The sequence below is a fragment of the Euprymna scolopes genome, chromosome 22, assembly GCF_053919585.1.
Source record: "Euprymna scolopes isolate OS-2025 chromosome 22, ASM5391958v1, whole genome shotgun sequence".
Classification (NCBI taxonomy): Eukaryota; Metazoa; Mollusca; class Cephalopoda; order Sepiida; family Sepiolidae; genus Euprymna; species Euprymna scolopes.
In genome coordinates, this window is record NC_136503.1 from 8,365,844 (window position 1) to 8,385,795 (window position 19,952).

The following is a 19,952-nucleotide window of genomic DNA, read 5'->3' on the forward strand; positions in this document are numbered from 1 at the left end:
AAACGAATGGAATTGAAGGAAACAAAGACTCAAGTAATGGATAAGATAAACGTCGTTTATTTGCTGTTGAAAGAAATGAACATTTTAGTTATAACATGTCCGCGCGTATGTAACCAATGTCCGTTGCAGGACTGGTGTTGTAGCAAGAAAAGGAAATGTGTTTTCATCTCAAGTTTGGGTCACTATTGTTTGTTCGCGCGTGGGAATTGAAGTGAGTGTTGTAGTGGAAATGAGAATCCAGCGTGTAGGCAAGGAAGAGGATATTAGAGTTGTTATCAGTTAGTAGTCAGCTACGCGAAGGTGTTCTTAGTGACCAGTAGTAGATGGAGAGAGAAAGAGGGAGAATGTATACATACAGTCATTAGCTCGTGCCCCATACATAGTAGGAAGTGGGCGCGAGGTGTGCGTGCACGCGCGCTGAAACGGCGGCGGCTTGTTAGCCCAACCTCTCTCGTTGAGAGTTGGTCCTAAAGAGAGGATTAGAAACAGCTTGTCTCCATGTTTTATACTCGCTTCTGGAGTGTCTTTTGCGCATGTGTATTTCCTTAGAAAGCGGAAGTGACGTCGTTCATGTGTGTGTTCGTGTTCGCGTGTGTGAGTACATGTGTATACGTAAGCGTGTGTGTATATATACGTGAATGTGAGTGTATGTACGCGAACGTGAATATGTGTACATGTGTGGACGTGGGCGCGTATGTTTGTGTGCGCGTATGTATATGACAGCTTGAAATATGAATGTGTGTTTTGTGTGAGACTTGAAAAAGGCTCGTACAAGTTCAGCAATTCTACACACACACACACAGTCATACACTAACGCGTACCAAAAAAAAAGGCAACATACATCCCTGCACTGCCGCGCGCATATTCACACTCATGAAACAAGTGACATTTGTAACTGAACTTTCTATGAAAACTGAATATTGCAAAACGACCAATTGCATGAGACATACACAGGAAACACACACACGGAAAAATACACACACACACCCTACCACAGCCACATATATACACAAAACCAGACAGTGGATGCTAGCTTGAATGGTTTTTGTATTTTTTAATATTAGGTCATAAGTTGCAATATCATAAACGGGAGGGGGGGGGTAGTTCATATGGTATGTTTGTGTGGAACCTTATGATTCTGAGAATGGAGTTGCCCATCTAAGCATAATGGAACGTTCGAGCTTATAATCCAACTTTCTATGCTTTTCATCTCATTTTCTAGCTAAGCTCAATTTGTCAAACAATTAAGCACTGACTGCTAACATTCAGTATTCCCAATATGAATCGATTTTAACATCTTCACTGTGAACATGCTCCATAGCCATCTTCAAGTCTTGGACATATTTATTCTCTTTCACCTATTTCATCAACAAAATATATTTGAGGACACTATACAGTTTCACTTTGGGTGGGGAGCAAGAAACCCACTCTATGACAAACCTAACCACAAACTGTTTCCTTATAGACATGTCGTCAGTCTCACGTATTTCATCAGCACCAAAAATTGGCATTTTATTTATCTCTCTCCAGGATGATGTGACACAAGGGTCAGAAAGAGGAATTAAAGAGCCAGTGCCCCAAATGAGGAGCTCTCTAACCTGCAAAAAAATTGCTTTTAGCAATCCTGTCGGCATTTCACGGTAAGAGCGCCTCAGGCGATTAGCAATAACCTAACCCCTTTTCAAAGAGAGAAGGAAAAATCTGGAAGGGTTGACCTCCTAGAACTGCATAAGACCAGCAACATACTGTAATCAACAGGGAAAAGTCATTTCAGAAATGGCATAGACTCTGTTGGTTTTGGTGTTGAGGGAACATCTCCCAAGGTGAGATCTTTAACAGATTCCATCTATCTGCCGTTCTATCATGCTTAAGTTTGAAATAGGCTTTTCTTTCTTCTTCTGTGTAATCATGTTCTGCCAATAATGTGCGACTACATCCTGCGATGGTGCCACAATTTGGGATATTTGGTGAATATGGAGTCATTATTTAGTTGCCGTAACTCCATTTTGATTCAGAGTAACAATACCTATCAGAACTATGAGATATATGTAACATGGCTGATACATTTTAACCGTGTCATTGCATTTCAACTACTTGGGCCTGCAGGTTGTCTGAGATTTCGTCACAAAGGAAGGTCTTCTCAGGAAAATCAGATCATACGGTATCACTGGTAGAATACTTAACATAATTAAATCCTTCTTAGATAAGAGAAAAATTCAGGTTGTCCTCGATAGCTGTACATCTAAACAATATGATATAAATGCACGAGTGCCTCAGACCTCTATTATTCCTAATATTCATAATTTATAAATGCAGGAGTACCTTGGACCTCTATTATTCCTAATATTCATAAATGACCTCCCTGACAAAATTGTCTGTGAGATGGGTATATTATGCTGATGACACCACGCCCTGTAACAGACATGACAGGAAAACAAATGAACACATATCTAAGGAAATGGCAGAAACACTAGAGAATGACCTCCAATCTGTAGTGGAATGGGGACAAAAATGGATGGCCACATTCAATGCTGCCAAGACTAAACTTGTTTCCTTCAATAACTACAAGAAACATTCTCTACCACCAATAGCAATGGCCAAAGACTCTTAATCTGAAAGCACATCTTTTAAACTCCTCGGCCTAACGTTCACAGGAAACATGAGTTGGAACAATTACATTGTGAGCATTGCCAGAACCGCTGCGAAAAAAGTAGGTTCTCTCTACCATGCTAGAAAGCTACTGACCCTTGAAAGTATCCTGTACCTCTATAAGGCCACCATTTACCCATGTATGGAGTATTGCTGTCATATTTTGGCCGGTGCATCTGCTACTAGTCTCTCACTCCTAGACAAGGTTCAAAAGAGAGTCGCCAACCTAATAGGTCCTGAACTATCATCCAAACTTCAGCCTCTGTCTCATCGACACAATGTAGTATCTCTCTGCCTGTTCTACAAGTACTTTAACGGTGTATGTTCTGACGAGCTGCAAGCATTTGTACCCCTTCTACATAAATACCCCCGACAAACCTGACAAGCAGTACAATCCCACCCCTTCACAGTAGAGATCCCTAGATGTAAAAGAGCTTTCTACTCCAGTAGTTTCTTCCCCAGAACCGCTAGACTTTGGAACTCCCTGTCAGGTTCCTGCTTCCCCAACTGTACTGACATGCAGAAGTTCAAGTGTAACGTGAACCTACATCTTGCTGCCCAACTCCCCACCTAGTACCCCTGTAGCATGTGTCCCTAATAGTAGCCCCTACATCAAAGTGGCAATGTGCCTTGTTTGGGGTGAAAATGTAATTAAAAAATTTTTTAAAAAAGAAATAAAAATCCGACTTGGCATTTATTCATGATTCTAACAATACCGCATTTATCTTTCAAAAGTCTTTTTGCTCATGTGTTTTACAATGCTCTGCCATATAACATGTGCTTTCTCTCTCCCTGCCACCTCACGCCAGCCCTAGCCAGTGCTTTCTCACCCTCGTGTTCACACATCCATCTTCCCCGGTTACACTTTGCTTTTCTCCTTGACCACATGGTGTAATTTGTCTTTCCTTTTCTTTACTGGTCGTTTAAAATTAACAAATCTTTACTATTTCATTATTACTGTCAGCAGTGGAAAGTTTTCTTTTAAACAAAATTAAATAAAAAAGATAAAGGAATTGTTTTTTTGGATCGGAAAATAGGCACAAATTTTTCCGATTCTGATTCTGATTAATTGTCCCAACATTACTTTTGACTGACAATCATTTCATCTCATTAATTCTTATTCTTAATCTCAAGTGGCTATTGGCCTTGATATGTGTTAACCAAGTAAAAAAAATTTTTTTTAATTCGGGAGGCCATAGCATAGATCATAAACTGAGATTATCATCATCATCGTATGAATCTGAATATTCTGTTGTTGGCATTGGTTTCCCCGATATTTTTCTAGTCAGAATTATTTCTAGAAAGACATCAGGTACTTACGTGAGGGACCACATGAAGGTTGCCAACATCCTAAGCGAAAGTGAGTTTTGTGGAACGAACTGGTCATCAGTTCATGTCGTTAATCACTGAACCACCGTCACCTCCTACTGAGATAGACAAAACTGGGAAGCCATGATGAAACATAAGATTACTGGGTGTCACATAAAGATTTCCAAATTTGACAAGATGTACCTGAAGAAGGCCAGAGTTTACATCGGTCGAAATGTTGTAAACATAGTGTCAGAGATGAGAATAATAGTCAGAATAATTCAAATGACACCAAAAGAATTCAGTAAATTTTTAATGCAATCAAGTACAATTCAATTTCACACCGGTTTTTCCAGACATATATTTAACATTCTACTAATGAATTCAAAACGTTGTGTCGATGACATTCGCAAGGAGCGTACATTTACGTACACACTTATCTATTTAATTCAATTTATTTTTACTAGTGACAGATGTTCATAAGTGACTCAACAGCTTTTGATGTCTGAAATTTTTTTTTTTTTTTTTGCAAATTTTTACATTGATTTCTTTATTTTATATAGTAACCCGAACAGCTGCCCTTATATTCAGGTCACTGTGACCTCGTCTGCTAAAACAACTATTTTTTTAATGTAATTTCTTTATATTTTGTTTGGAAAATATAAAAGTAATAACTATTTTTTATGGTTGTTTTGTTTTCCTGCAAACATTTTACAGTTACGTACCTAGAAAATGGAGCTATTCAACCTGATATAGTGATATGCAGCAATGAAGGAGAAAGAAGCAACCTTAGTAGAAGTTAGTGTCTCCAATGATGCTGGGTTGAACAGAGTTGAGAGGAAAAGGGTAACGAAATACTAAAGTCTTATGTATGACATGAAAGGAAACTGGAATCTTAGAAAGATCTCTATGAGTCCAGTAATTTTCAGAATAATTTGACTCATGAAAAATTCAAAAGATCTGGCAGATATACCCGATGAACCAAGTGCAAGGGAGATACAAACAATTGCATTTAAAGGGACAGTTAGAATCTTCAAAAGATCTCTCTGTTGGAATGTATAAGATAACGAATGAATGCCTGACATCCTGTAGGAGGTCCCATCCTCAGCTAGAAAAGATTGATAAGGAAATTAAAAAAAAAACATGAGACCAGAGATAACGGACGTTGGAAGAATGATGCAACAGATATAAAAGATAGAAATAAAAATCAAACCGATATTCAAAGCAAATTAAATATCATTTGCAAAATATTGTGGTGCTTGAATCGCAAAATGAGTCCCACAAAGGTTAAAACGCAAATGGCTCAAATTAATTACCCTCTTTCTTTATCCAGATTCATTTCGATATGTTCTCTTTGTCACTTCCTAAAGCTAGTAAGTTTTAACATGAGCGTGTTAACTCAAATTATTTTCAACCAATGAAAATCGTTTCAAGCCCCCAAAAGTAACAAGTCTATGTAACAGTAGTAAGCAAGTACGAACTTGGAAAAATCAGTTTTCTCCAGAATTCTCAAGCCACTGCACCTTGAACAAGACACCAGAATGTCTGTTCAACATCCACGGCTGTGACTCTGTCCGGAGGAGGCAGAAAGGACTCAATGACTCACCCACCAGCTTTCTTCATCTCACATGCTCATTTCCACACACTAGTAACACTCAAGTGAACAGAAACGAATTGCCACTCATAGCTGTATACACACTAAGGTAAACCAATGCACATACACAATGCCACACTGTTATATACTCACGTATATATATTATTTACACACACATATTCACACTAAGAACATATGGACACACACACACAGACACATTTCTAAGCCTTGTGACTACTAACTCAACATTCTTTACTAAACACGTGTTTGCACAATGAGCATTTTCAGTATTAAAAATAACTTTTATATTCTCATCTCTTGTATAAAAATGTGTTGTTATAAGATTTAATTTTTCTCCATTTTTCATTTTTAAAACTGTTTATTTTTTAGTTAGCACTTGTAACCCTTTTATTTTTTCAGTGTTTCATTTATCTCCAATATCTATTTCATATACAGGGTCAGGCAAAATAACCTGGATCATTTGTAGGATTAATAAAAAGCAAATAAAGTAAAGGAAAAAAACTGTTTTTATTTTCGAAAAGTACATATAATGACCTGTTTTTCATAAAATGCCATTGTTTTTCGTTTCTTTATTAGTTGCTGACATGAATTGGACTGGCGAACATTGCGCTTTCATTGAGGAAAGGTTTATCAAAACAAACAAATCTGAAACTACAACAAACAAGCGTTCCGTTTGCATTTCAATCTTGGTAGACATGATCCCGTACCAGATCGAAACACGATTTTGTTAAGGGCTACCAACTTCCGAGCTACTGGATTTGCATTAAAATGTAAATCAACCGGTCGACCGTGCACCGCCAGAACTCCAGAAAATGTCGCTGATTTAATTCTTAAAACCTTATAAAACAGAATGGCATTATATGTATTTTTCGAAAATTAAAACACTTTTTTTTTTCTCTACTTTATTTGCTTTTTATTAAACCTACAAATGTGCCAGATCATTTTGCCAGATCCTGTATATATCCTCCATTTTCTTCCTTCGTTAAAAAATAATTTTTATATTCCAATTCATATTAATTGTTGCTGTGGTTCTTGGCCATACCCAAACATGCAATCGTTGTCCAAAATGGCAAAAACTACACACCACATGATAATTGATACTAACCAGTTTGCGTACAAGAAGTGTAAGACAATGGAGATGGGTGAGAAATTGAAACGTCAAAGCAACACCACAAGAATCATGTCTTGTATTTCTAATAAAAATATATTCTCATGTTTACAGGAAGATGGAACAATGTTAACATAGTTTACATTCTTCAATTAGTCCAATTCTTCTTTCCATGATGGGAGTTATCAACATGGCAGTTATTCGTTGCAAGTAACGATAAAATATGTGAAGAGAAGGGGGAGAGGAGACTTCAGGACTTGACTGATGAACCCTCAACCTAAAATCTTTCTGAAAACTATCTAAAACTGCTAAATCTGTTTTTATACAAAAATAAAAACTTACATTATGGAAAAGATTTTCTTTTTTAATTCCCCTAACTAAATATTTTAAATGGATTCGTCTGATGGTTTTTTTTTTTGTTTTTATACATATATATATATATATATATATATATATATATTATAAGTCAACTGAATTAAAGGAATAAATTATAAGATGGTCAACATCATGAATTTTGGAATATAACTTTTTGTCATTTATTCTCTATATTGAGCTTCTTAAATAAGGATTGATATACAATAAGAAAATATATTTCTACAGAAATATATATATATATATATATATATATATATATATATATATATATATATATATATATATATATATATATATATATATAAGGATCCTCGCTTTCTATTTACAAAATTTTAGTTAGGATTTTCTCTTTTCATCCTCATATAGTTAAATTTTTTAATTCCCCTAACTAAATATTTTAAATGGGTTCGTCTGACGGTTTTTTTTTTTTGTTGTTTTTATACATTGTTTTTATATGTTAAGTCTATTTCTATTTAACAATTTTCGTTAAGGCTTTTTTTTTTCTTTCTCCTTATATAAATGAATTCTCTTTCGTAATTATAAACTTTTTAGAAGTAAGATTATGTAGGTGCTAAGTCTGCGATAGGTTAGTTTCTTTTTTTTTTATTCAAAGCTTCTTGGACTATATACAGTGTATCACAAACATGAGAACAACCCCCACATACACACACATTTCTTCAAATATTTAAGTATATCTTTTAATCGGACAACACTGAAAAAACGATTTTTTGACACATTGAAAAGTAGTCTGTCTGACGCAGATATAACAATATTTTCCCCTCAAAATAACTCAAAATATAGCCATTAAAAGCTAAATCTTTATCAACACAAGTTAGTACACCCCTTACGAAAAGTTGTCAATATTAACATCAAGTTGGTGTGCATGGCTATCACCCCAGGAGGAAGCCTCTTCTGAAGGCAATACACAAGAAAGCTCGCAGTTTGCTGAAGACATGTCAACAAAGCCTATAGATTACTGGAACCATGTCCTATGGTCTGATGAGACGAAATTTAATTTGTTTGGTTCTGATGGCCTTAAGCATATGTGATGGCGACCAGGTTAGGAGTACAAAGATAAGTGTATCATGTTTACAGTCAAGCATGGTAGTGGGAATGTCATGGTCTGGGGCTGCATGAGTGCTGCAGGTATTGGAGAGTTATATTTCAATGAGGGAAACATCAACTCCAACATGTAGTCAAATACTACAGCAGAGCATGATCCCCTCCTTCCAGAAACTGGATCGCAGGGCAGTGTTCCAGCATGACAATTACCACAAAACACACATCCAAGACAACCACTGCTTTACTGAAGAGGCTGAGGGTGAAGGTGATGGACTGGCCAAGCATGTCTCCAGAATTGAACCCAATAGAACATCATTGGAGTATTCTCAAGCAGAAGGTGGAGGTGCACAAAGTCTCAAATATCCACCTGCTCCACGACGTAATTGAGGAGTGGAAGAGCATTCCAGTGACTACATGTGCAGCTCTGGTAAACTCCATACTCAGGAGAGTAAAGGTAGTTTTGGATGATGATGGTGGACACACAAAATATTGAGAGTTTACATGTATGTTAATATTGACAAGTTTTTGTAAGGGATGTACTCACTTTTGTTGCCAGGGATTTAGGTTTTAATGGCTTTATTTTGAGTTATTTTGAGGGGGAAATAAATTAACTCTGTTATATATGCTGCAGACAGACTACTTTTCATTGTGTCAAAAAATCATTTTTTCAGTGTTGTTCTATGAAGAGATATACTTTAATATTTGAAGAAATGTGAGGGGTGTACTCACCTTTGTGTATATATACATATATATATATATATATATATATATATATATATATATATATATATATATATATATATATATATATATATATAGGTTTTTAGTTTTCTTAATAATATCACTAATATAATATTTATCCAGTTAGTATATACCAACCATAAAAGAATAATAAAGATGGCGGTGCTTAAGCGAAGAGATTAACCCTCTACTAACAGAGGTTTTTTGGCTGCATGAAACCATTTGGACTGTATATAAATTAATTGTTTTTTTGTCTGGACTTAAGGTCGAAATCTGATAAGTGAGTATTTTAAATATGCGATAAAGATATAATTTTACATGATTGTTGTTTGTTAACGAAGCGGATCAGTCATGTTGACTTTGAGAAAATAATAAGAAAAATACAAATAATAAAGCATGATCTTTGGAAAATAGCAAATTATTCATTTTATATATATATATATATATATATATATATATATATATATATATAATAGCAGTTCACCCCACATTTCCTGGTTCTAAAATATGCATAAATATTATATTTTAATTTAGGCATTATTACTTATTCATTATTATAGACCCAATTCTCTATTGCTTATTATTCAATATATAATAATAATTTCAAAAGTTATGAAAAATATGACTCAAGTACCATTCCACCAGAATCGAAACCAGAATGTTTAGTACTCCAACATTATTTATCTCTCCAACCCAACATCATTACTGCCTGAGCTACAGACAGATGGATATGAGTGGTTAGAAATTAAGCAACTTTAAGCTATGATTTTTTAAAGAAACAGTAGTAATGTTTTATTCAACTTACCCTGCCAAAGTCAGCTGTTTTGTTTTCAATTTTGACCCCTTAGCAGCAGTTTTTTTACACCAAATTTAAACTGTGTTACAGGTCCAAATACCCTATATATAAAATTTCACCACTGTAGACCCAATATTGTGATAGCAGTTTGGTAGAAAGTTTTCACACGCACACACTGATGAGGTCACTTTTTTACATATATATATATATATATATATATATATATTTCTATCTAATAAAACGTTTCCATCTTTAAACTCTATACAATTATGCAGAATGTAGAAACTATGCATAAATAGTGAAATGGAACCAATCATCTAATAAGAAACCATAAAAAATAAATATGTAATTAATTAACACTAGTTTTTCAAAGGAATATGCAAATTAGTTAACCTTCATGTAATTGCTTGCACATCCATGACCATATTAAGAAGTTCGTTTTACTGATTTTTAAAACTCAACTTTATGTGTGTGTGTGTAGTAGCAGTAACGATTACAGACGATCACAGCAGGTTTCTACAATTTTGCATCTATGTTTGGTTTATAAGGTTAGCACTGATTTGGTGCAAGCATTCAACTTCCTTTCTGGCTTGTTCATTTAGAGGCCATCTATGAGGCGAGCTGAGCATGTGATCGAAGTTGATAAAAAGGGGTGAACACAATCTACTTCCTCTTTTCCAGCGAGAAAACCAAAGCAAGCTGACTCATGCCACAACACTTTTGCCAACATCAGTCTTCTCTCTTGGGGATACAAACACCCTCCCCCTAAATTCCTCTCGCCCCGACCTGTCCAGGAGGGGTAGGGTAAATAAGAAGCACCATGGATTCAACATGGCCACTATAGCTACCATAGCCCCAGACATGTGGACTTTCTATAACACACACACACACACACACACACACACGTGTGTATGTATGTATATATATATATATATGTGTGTGTGTATATATATATGCATATAAATGTGTGTGTGTATATATGCATATATGTATGTATATATGTGTGTGTGTGCATATGTGTATATATCTGTGTGTATGCATATATGTATATATGTGTGTGTATACATATATGTTTTTTTTTACACAGGCATCACCACATTATCAAGGCCAAGAGGCCATTCGAGGATAAGGGTTAAGAGTGTACAGTAGAAATTGAACAATATAGTAATCAATTCTGTAAATTTGTTAACTTATGTGGAAGGCTCATCAAGAACTTGTTTAGGTTAGACTTGAACACAACCATATTGTAGTCAGCTGGAAAGCAGGAAAACGGAAGACAATTCCACAGGCATGCAGTTCTAAGAAAGAAGCTTTGTTCATGGAATCTACGTTTAGGTTTAGGCACAGATAAAGAGTGGGGGGAATTATTGATAGTGTTTTCAGCTAGACGAGTGTTTCTTGTGAAAGTTTGGCGAGGGGGGACCATAGACTGAAGCTCAGTCGAACACTTTCCATGAAAATAACGATAAAGCAGAGACAAACTCGCAAAATCTTTTCTGTGAGATAGAGGTTGCAGGGAAGAGAACAGGACATCTCCTACAAGGCTACGAAGTCTATTTTGAACTCTATCAAGGCAGGACAAGTCCTTTCTAGCAGCTCCTGCCCAGATGTGGCAACAGTATTCCATCCTTGGACGTACCTGGCTCATATATATAGAGAGAATTGCATCAGCAGTGAGATATCTACTAGATCGATAGAAAGCTCCCACCATTTTCCAGTGGCCTTGGCAACAGATTTGATGTACGTGTTCCATTTAAAATCAGGAGTAACGGTCAAGCCCAGAAGCTTGTCAAAACGTGAGGCCTCCTGAAGACGAGAGCCATTGATTTCAATTGATGCCAGATGTGGATCAGAGTGTTGATGATGTAAAGAGAAAAGCTTGGTTTTAGATGCATTAAAAGTAACCAACCACTCCTTTCCCCATTGTACCATGTGCTCAAGATCAGAGGAGAGAGAATCAGAGAGAACTTGGTCATTTACTGTCTTAGATGTGCTACCATAAATGGTAGTGTCATCAGCATAAATGTCTACAAATGATGTAAGGATATGATTTGGAAGATCATTAATGTAGATCAGGAAAAGAGTTGGGCCCAGGATGGACCCCTGAGGGACTCCAGCATTAATACTGTGAGCTTCTGATTTTTGCCCCTCAACTACTACTCTTATGAACCTATCAGAAAGAAATGATTTAATAACTGAGAAGACATTTCCAGCTATACTATAGCTAGAGATCTTGTGAAGTAAACCTTTATGCCATACCCTATCAAAGGCCCTTGATATGTCAAGAGCAATTGGCCTAGAAAGGTTGCCTCCGTCGAGAGATTTGCTAATCCTATGAGATATAACTGTAAGCACATCTGCTGTAGATCTAGCAGAATGGAAACCATATTGAGTGTCACTAAGAAGGTTATTTTTGTTGAGATGGTTGATTACTTCTGTATTTAACACAGATTCCAGCAACTTACTCATGACGCACAGGAGACTTATTGGCCTGTACTGAGAGGGGGATGAGCAATCACCTGAATTTTTAAATACAGGGCATACTGATGAGATTTTCCAGGGTGATGGGAAGCTATTCTCCTTAAGACAACGTTTAAACAGTTTTGTAAGTATGGGCGCTAGTTCTGGTTGAAGTTTTTTGAGTACTATAATTGGAATACCGTCAGGGCCGGTTGCTTTACTGGAATCAAGGTTTTTGATTAGCTTGGCAACATCACGTACAGATATATGTATATCACATAGCGTGTTTTCTGATACAGGAGGAAATATTGGGGGTTGGCGGCCTTGGTCGCAAAGGGTAGAATTAGCTGCAAAGTTCTTGGCAAAGAGTTTGGCTTTGTCTGATGCTGACGAGATTACCTCAGGTCCATTGAAGATAGTTGGGATAGAGCACACGCTTCTGTTCAGGATTCTGTTTGCTATTTGCCAAAACTGGTGGGAACCAAGCCGCTGCTCAGCTACTTTGAACTTGACGGACTGAGCATACAACTCTCTTGTGTTCTTTATTACTTTTTTACAATGGTTGCTGGCAGTCCTGAAAGCGGCTTTAGTTTCCACACATCTATTACATTGGAAGCAGTGGAAAAAGTGATTTCTGTGCGCAATGGCAGCAGCACATTCTGGAGAGAACCATGGCTGGTTGTTAGGTTTTTGCTGGAACCTTTTTGAGGGTATGAAATGGTCTATGCCTACAATTAACCATTCCGTCAGGTCTGATACTATAGAGGACACATCCTTTTTAAAGATTGAATGCAGAGGTAGATCCGATACAAATGTACGGAAGCTATTTTAGTCAGCCTTAGTGTATCGATATACTATACAATGGAGAGGTATGTCTGGGGACTTATTACATTTCATTTTTATCTTAATTGATACAACGGAGTGGTCGGAAGATCCAAGAGGAGACAGAACAGAAACTGAACATAGTTCAGGGCAAGTTGTGAGAAAAAGGTCTAGTAGACTCGCATACTGTCCGTATTGTCGGGCACACGGGTGGGTTCGTGAACAATCTGTATATATACGTGTGTATGCATTTATGTATATGTGTGCATGTATACGTGTGTACGCATATATGTATATATACATGTGTGTATGCATACTGTCCGTATTGTCGGGCACACGGGTGGGTTCGTGAACAATCTGTATATATACGTGTGTATGCATTTATGTATATGTGTGCATGTATACATGTGTGTACGCATATATGTATATATACATGTGTGTATGCATATATGTATATATACATGTGTATATGCATATGTGTATATATATGTGTGTGCGTATGCATATGTATATATATATATATATATATATATGTCTGTGTTAGCATATATAGGATCCCAACAAGATATTCTTTCATTGAACTGAGTACTACTCTGATCTCTTAGACAACCTCTTGAATATAGATGAAGATGTCATCAATAGATTTTTACCACAACAGAAGCTTATCCATGAAATGTCTGAGTTCCCATCTGAGAACGAAATTAGAGACGCAATCAAGGAAGTAAATAATGGGAAGGCCCAGGGCTTGATGGTATTCCTGTAGAAGTCCTCTTACATGGGGGTGATAAGCTTGTTCATGAAATAAGGGATAAGTTTATTGGAAGCAATAGGCAAAGTATTTTCCAAAGTTCTACTCAATAGATTGTTAAAGTATATTTGTTCATCTGTCATTCCAGAAAGTCAACGTGGCTTTCGTCCAGGCAAAGGAACCATGGGCATGATCTTCTCTGTCCGGCAGTTCCACTTTATCAGATTTTTGTTGAACTGACCAAGTGATACAGTGAATCGAAATGCTCTATGGACAATTCTAGGAAAGTTGGGATGCCCACCTCAATTTCTACAGTTACTCAGGGAACTCCACACTTATATGAAGGCTCGCCTAAGCTTCAATGAATATCTATCTGAACCCAGCTCAGTTAACAATGGTGTAAAGCAGGGTGATATACCAGCAATTAAACACTTTTTCTATTTATTTTGCAATTATGCTTTTCTATGCCTTTAAAGATTGTTTTCTGGGTGTTTATTTGCGTCTCAGAACCACAGCTTTTGAACTAGTAGCCAGTGAAAATATACCTGAGAATGGAGAATAATTTAAATGAAGAAAAGAGCGTAAGTAGAAGAGTTAAGGGGAAGAAAAGGTAAAATAAGTGAAAAAAAAGAGGAGGGTTCCACAGGTTAATCAGTTTTAAGGTACAGTATGCATTTTGAATTTCTATCTTATTTTCAATGAAATCATCATAAAAAGTAATTTTATAGTTAAAGTACTTAATATTCTCAGGTATATTTTCACTGGCCACTGGTTCAAAAGCTTTAATGGCGCCAGAACACTTGACATTATCAATTACCATATCAGTGATCAAAAATAACTCTAATTATTTTTATTTTTACTAAGAGCCACACAGTCTGGTACGTATACATATAATACAATGCACACGCCTACACACATCCAACAATACAATTTAGAAGTACATTCACACTTTTATAATATACACACAAATTATTTAAGCATGGTAATCCTCACAACTATATACGGACACACACATATATACACTCAGAGAACGTATACGTAGGCATACATATACATGCAAAAAAAAAAATATATATATATATATATATATAGTCATTCACATTCAGTACTGTTTTGCAGCTCGGTAAAATCAGCACTTTACCCTAGCCAAGGATTGAACCTACAACCATCAAGTTGACAGTCGGCAGTTTTAACCTATGGCCAATGGGATCGGTGCCGCAAACACCGCAAAATATCCACTAATTTTACAGTGTCCACCACTTTTATAGTGCTTATATATATATATATATATATACTTTTACAGTGCTAATATATATATATATATATATATATATATATATATATATATATATATATATATATATATAGTCATCCACATACAGTAGTGTTTTGCTGTTTCACAGCTCATTAGTGCGGCTAGACAAGCAACTACCTCAAGCCAGGATAGAAACCCGACCGCCTAAATGACAGTCGAAGCCTCTAACCATTGCGCTATTCAGCTGCTGCCATGCGGGCAGTGAATTAACAGTGTTTTGACACTGTCGAAATACCTAAGCTTAATTTGTTTACACAAAGAGCATCGCTTAATATGCTAATGGTATCACTTCCCAATATGCTCAACCTAAGATAGGGAGCATTATAGTCATCCACATACAGTACTGTATGTATACGTTATTCGGCTGCTGTTATGCGGGCAGTGAATTAACATTGTTTTGACACTATATAAAATCTGACTTCATAAATAAATAAATATAGATGTTTAACTCTATCCACACACACACACACACACACACACACATATATATATACACTAACGTACACACTTATGCATGTCTACATTCTTACATAAATATACATCTCACAAACTTTTCGACATATGTAAACAATTGTAATTTTTAAGAATAAATTAGAGTTTTCTTTATATTTTTCGTTTCAGGACTCATAAATTTTTCATATGAGTAATCTGTGTGAAACAGTCATTATTTAATCATTGATACATTATTTCCCAATTGTTCAATATTTATAATATATGTACTATATCAAGTGTAACTCTATCAACATGCACAGTTACGTCTATAAACATAGACTCATATACACAATTATATAACATGTATATACCGACACCCATGCATATCAATAACAGTTATTCAACTCTATCATAATCGGTGTTTCTTTATACTAATCCTTAGAGATATATCTTGCCATTATTTTTCATACATGTTAGCTAAAATAATTTTTTTATCACTCGACCTAGTCGACAATTTTAATACTATTTTATATATACATCTAGCACACTCATCTTTTCAATTCGTGGTATTCTATCGTTCATTTATTTTATATCAGTTTATATTCACACAATCTGGTGTTTTCATTGGAAGTGATTTTATTAAGAATTCCTTTACTTTAGGAACGGGCAAAAATGGGCGAATAAAGAGGGGGACTTAGTTTTGAAAGCCGATTTTTCATCATTTTCTTTTTTACGTTTCCGACTACTTTTTGATTGTATTTGAAAGATTACAGACTAAAGTTAATTTCCAAAAGGGAAAAGATATTTGTACACATGAAAAAAAGATTTTCACAGCGAGCTAATTCTGCTAAATTTTGAAGTTAAATAAATCCATTGTAAAAATCCTTTGAAAGATAAATATTAGTTTTCTGGGTCTATTTCAATGATAATTAGTAAAGTTCTAAAATATTGAATTAAATTACAAAAAAATACCTTCTTTGTACAAAAAATACCTTGATTAGCTCCCAAAAGTGAGAAATTCTCGCCTGGCAAAATTTCAACAAAACTAAAGTCTCTAAAGATGGATTATACGGAAGCCCCAAATCTTAGGCAGTCAAAAGGCTGTCCGAAAATGACGTCAGGTAGATAAACGGAGGTAGGGGGGGGCTGGTTTTCGCCCCCCCCCCACACACACACACACTGTTCATTCGTACCTTCCTATCGTAAACGTTTGTATGATTTTTACAATTTTTCATTTAATTATTTTTCTATATTTCTGCTTTTATATTAAAACATTTTTTTTTATTTTCAAGATTACATAAAAATTATGTTATGCCAAAAGTTTCACATTCATGCAAGCAAGGAAAATATTAGAACCTTGTATATAAAAATTATGCGAAACCTGTAATTTAAAAAAAAAAAGTAGAAATTTTTTTTTTTTTTTTTTTTACATGGGGGTCACTACTTATCAAGGCCCGAAGGCCACTCAGGGATAAGGGTTATTGCGTGTACAGTAATCAATGAGATAGTATTGTAGTAATCATTAGTATTGGGGGTTTTGATAGAGTGTCTTACTTAAGGGGGCGGTTTGTCAGGAGTTTGTTTATGTTGGACTTGAAGACGTCCAACTTGTAGTCAGGTGGGAAACAGGCAAGCGGCAGAGAGTTCCACTGGAGTGCAGTTCTAAGAAATAAGCTTTGTTCATGGAATCTACGTTTGGATTTAGGCACAGATAAAGAGTGGGGAAAATTATTGACAGTAGTTTCAGCTAGATAGGTGTTTCTTGTGAAAGATTGGCGAGGGGGGGCGAGGGATTGGAGCTCAGACGAGCACTTGCCATGGAAATAGCGATAAAACAAAGACAGGCTTGCAACGTCTCTTCTGTGGGAGAGAGGTTGCAGGGAAGAGAAAAGGGCATCCCCCACTAAACCACGAAGTCTATTTTGTACTCTGTCAAGGCAGGATAGGCTGTTTTTAGCAGGTCCTGCCCAAATGTGGCAGCAGTACTCCATCCTTGGACGTACTTGGCTTTTATAAAGATAGAGAATTGCATCAGTAGTGAGATATCTTCTGGAGCGGTAGAAGGATCCTACCATTTTCCCAGCATCCCTGGCAACAGATTTGATGTACGTGTTCCATTTTAGATCAGGAGTAAAGGTCAAACCCAGAAGCTTGTCAAAACATGGAGCCTCTCTTTTTGCAATTATAATAGTTTTGTGTGAAAATATTAAATAAACAATGCTTAATTCAATGATAATATCAATAGTTCGCAACATGAATTTTTCTTTGCGTTATATCGATGTATTTTTACGGACTTTAGGTGTTTTTTTCGTGATATTCCTGTAAAATTTTCTTTTTTTAATTTTTATAATTTACAATGCTTTATTTTCATATAAAAAGCAAAAATAAATTAATGCATTTTTTTTTTACTACTGAAAACCATAACTTTAGTAAAGGAATTTTTTGTTTAAACAAAATAATACATTCCCACTAAGATTTAAATAAAAATAATGGATTCATTATATTCTGTGATCATTATTTGATAAATACAGAAGAATTTCATTAAAATTAGTAAATATCCTGATTTTTGGTTACTTTTTAAGTAAAGGAAGGGGTTAAAATGTTTATTCGTTTTGAGCATCGGCATTCATTTTGCATGTACCTACTTTACTTAAATTTTTTAACCTAGTTAGTATTATTCTGTCTCGGATTAATTAAACTTTTGATTTAAAACTGTACTGATCCAACACTGTATCATTCCACACCATTCCCTTTACTATTTTTATTGCTTTCTGAAAACAGAATAAGTAACAACTGCTCTCATGAAGACATATTTAATAGCTACAAGAATATCTATAATAATGCACTTAAAAATAGTGGGTACACTAAGGTCGATATGAAACAAAAATAACAATATAAATACATCTAGAAATCGAGGTAGGAAGATAATCTGGTTTAGTCCCCCACTTCAACCTAATGCTAAAACCAAATGTAGGAAAGTTTTTTTTTTTGCACCTAATAAGTGAACGCTTCTCACCAGGTAATGGATCTTTAACAAAAATGCCTTGAAAGTAAGCTATAGTTGTACCGTATATATAACCACAGGAGTTTCAGTGGATTTACATCTAGGAATCTAAAACTATACAAATATATATATATATATATATATATATATATATATATATATATATATATATATATATATTCATCCACATACAGTACTGTTTTGCTGTTTCACAGCTCATCAGTGTGGCTAGTATATATATATATATACTAACATGCTGTTCGGCATTGCCCGGTCGAAAAATATGCTTAAAGACAATATCTTAATTTATACAGATTTCGTATTTACTATTATAGAACCAATTCTTTGTTGATTATTATATCGTATCCAAGTTAATAAATATATATATGGCTTGGGTGTCATCAACTAGAATCAAGATTAAAACATATAGCTCTCCAGTGTTATTCGTTATCATGTGATTGGTTGGTTGTTTTTGTTTTATGGCATATCAACTCTTTTCAGGTTATTTAATGCCGAATCCAGTGATTTTGAAGAAAAGTTTTTAATAGAATATATTTGGGGTTTTTTTTTTAAGTCAGTTTCTATTTAACCCATAGTTGGGACCCTAACAGGTACTAACACTTCGAGTCAGAGTGGACCTGGGAGCAATGGCAATTAAAGAGTGGCTCCACACTCCCCAAAATCCGCAAGCTGGGGCCTCACCATCGGATATAGTTTACGGTCATATCCAGGACCATTATCATTTGAGCTAAGTCTATATGCATAACAAAAATTAATGTAGGTAAATGTAGGTAAATGTATATTTGCGCCTGCGTATAAGATATACATTTAATCGACTTTTCAATTTTGATCTCTTAGCAGCTGAATTTGTGCTACAGGTCCAAAATCTAGTTTCCAGTCCGTAGACCAAAAAATTGACAGGGTAGTTTGGTAAAAGCCGTTCTACACACACAGAGACAAGGTTACTTTTATATATAGATAGATAGATTTAAATAAATGCTCAGAGTTTTAACATTTATAATTATGAAGCAAAATTCAAAGTACAGTGTGAAACACATCAAATGACAGACAAGTGGTGGACCAAAATGTCAGCAGAAACCCAGCCGGCTTATGATCGCAAAGATTAAAAAATTATGCATAACAAAATCAGACAAGCTTTTGGTCCAACAATGGTACTCGTAAAATCTAAAGATGGCTCTACTTTTTTCAACGTATTGAAGGCATCTTGGAGCGATAGGGATGTATTTGATAATTCATCTTAAATAAATGATATGGTTATTGAGAGTCTCCTTCAAAACGAGACTGTCGGAGAGATGATAATTAATCTCAGCATTGATGAGACAAAAAGCATAAATTAACACTGAAAAAGCACCAGGACTTGACGGGATACCTGTTGAATTGTTGTTGTTTGGCATTATAATACTGTTGCTCCAGATTAGATTGATGCAATAATAATTCCATAAAGGAAAAAGGTTCCAAATCTGAATGTGGTGATTAAAGCTTGCTTGGAAAAGGTT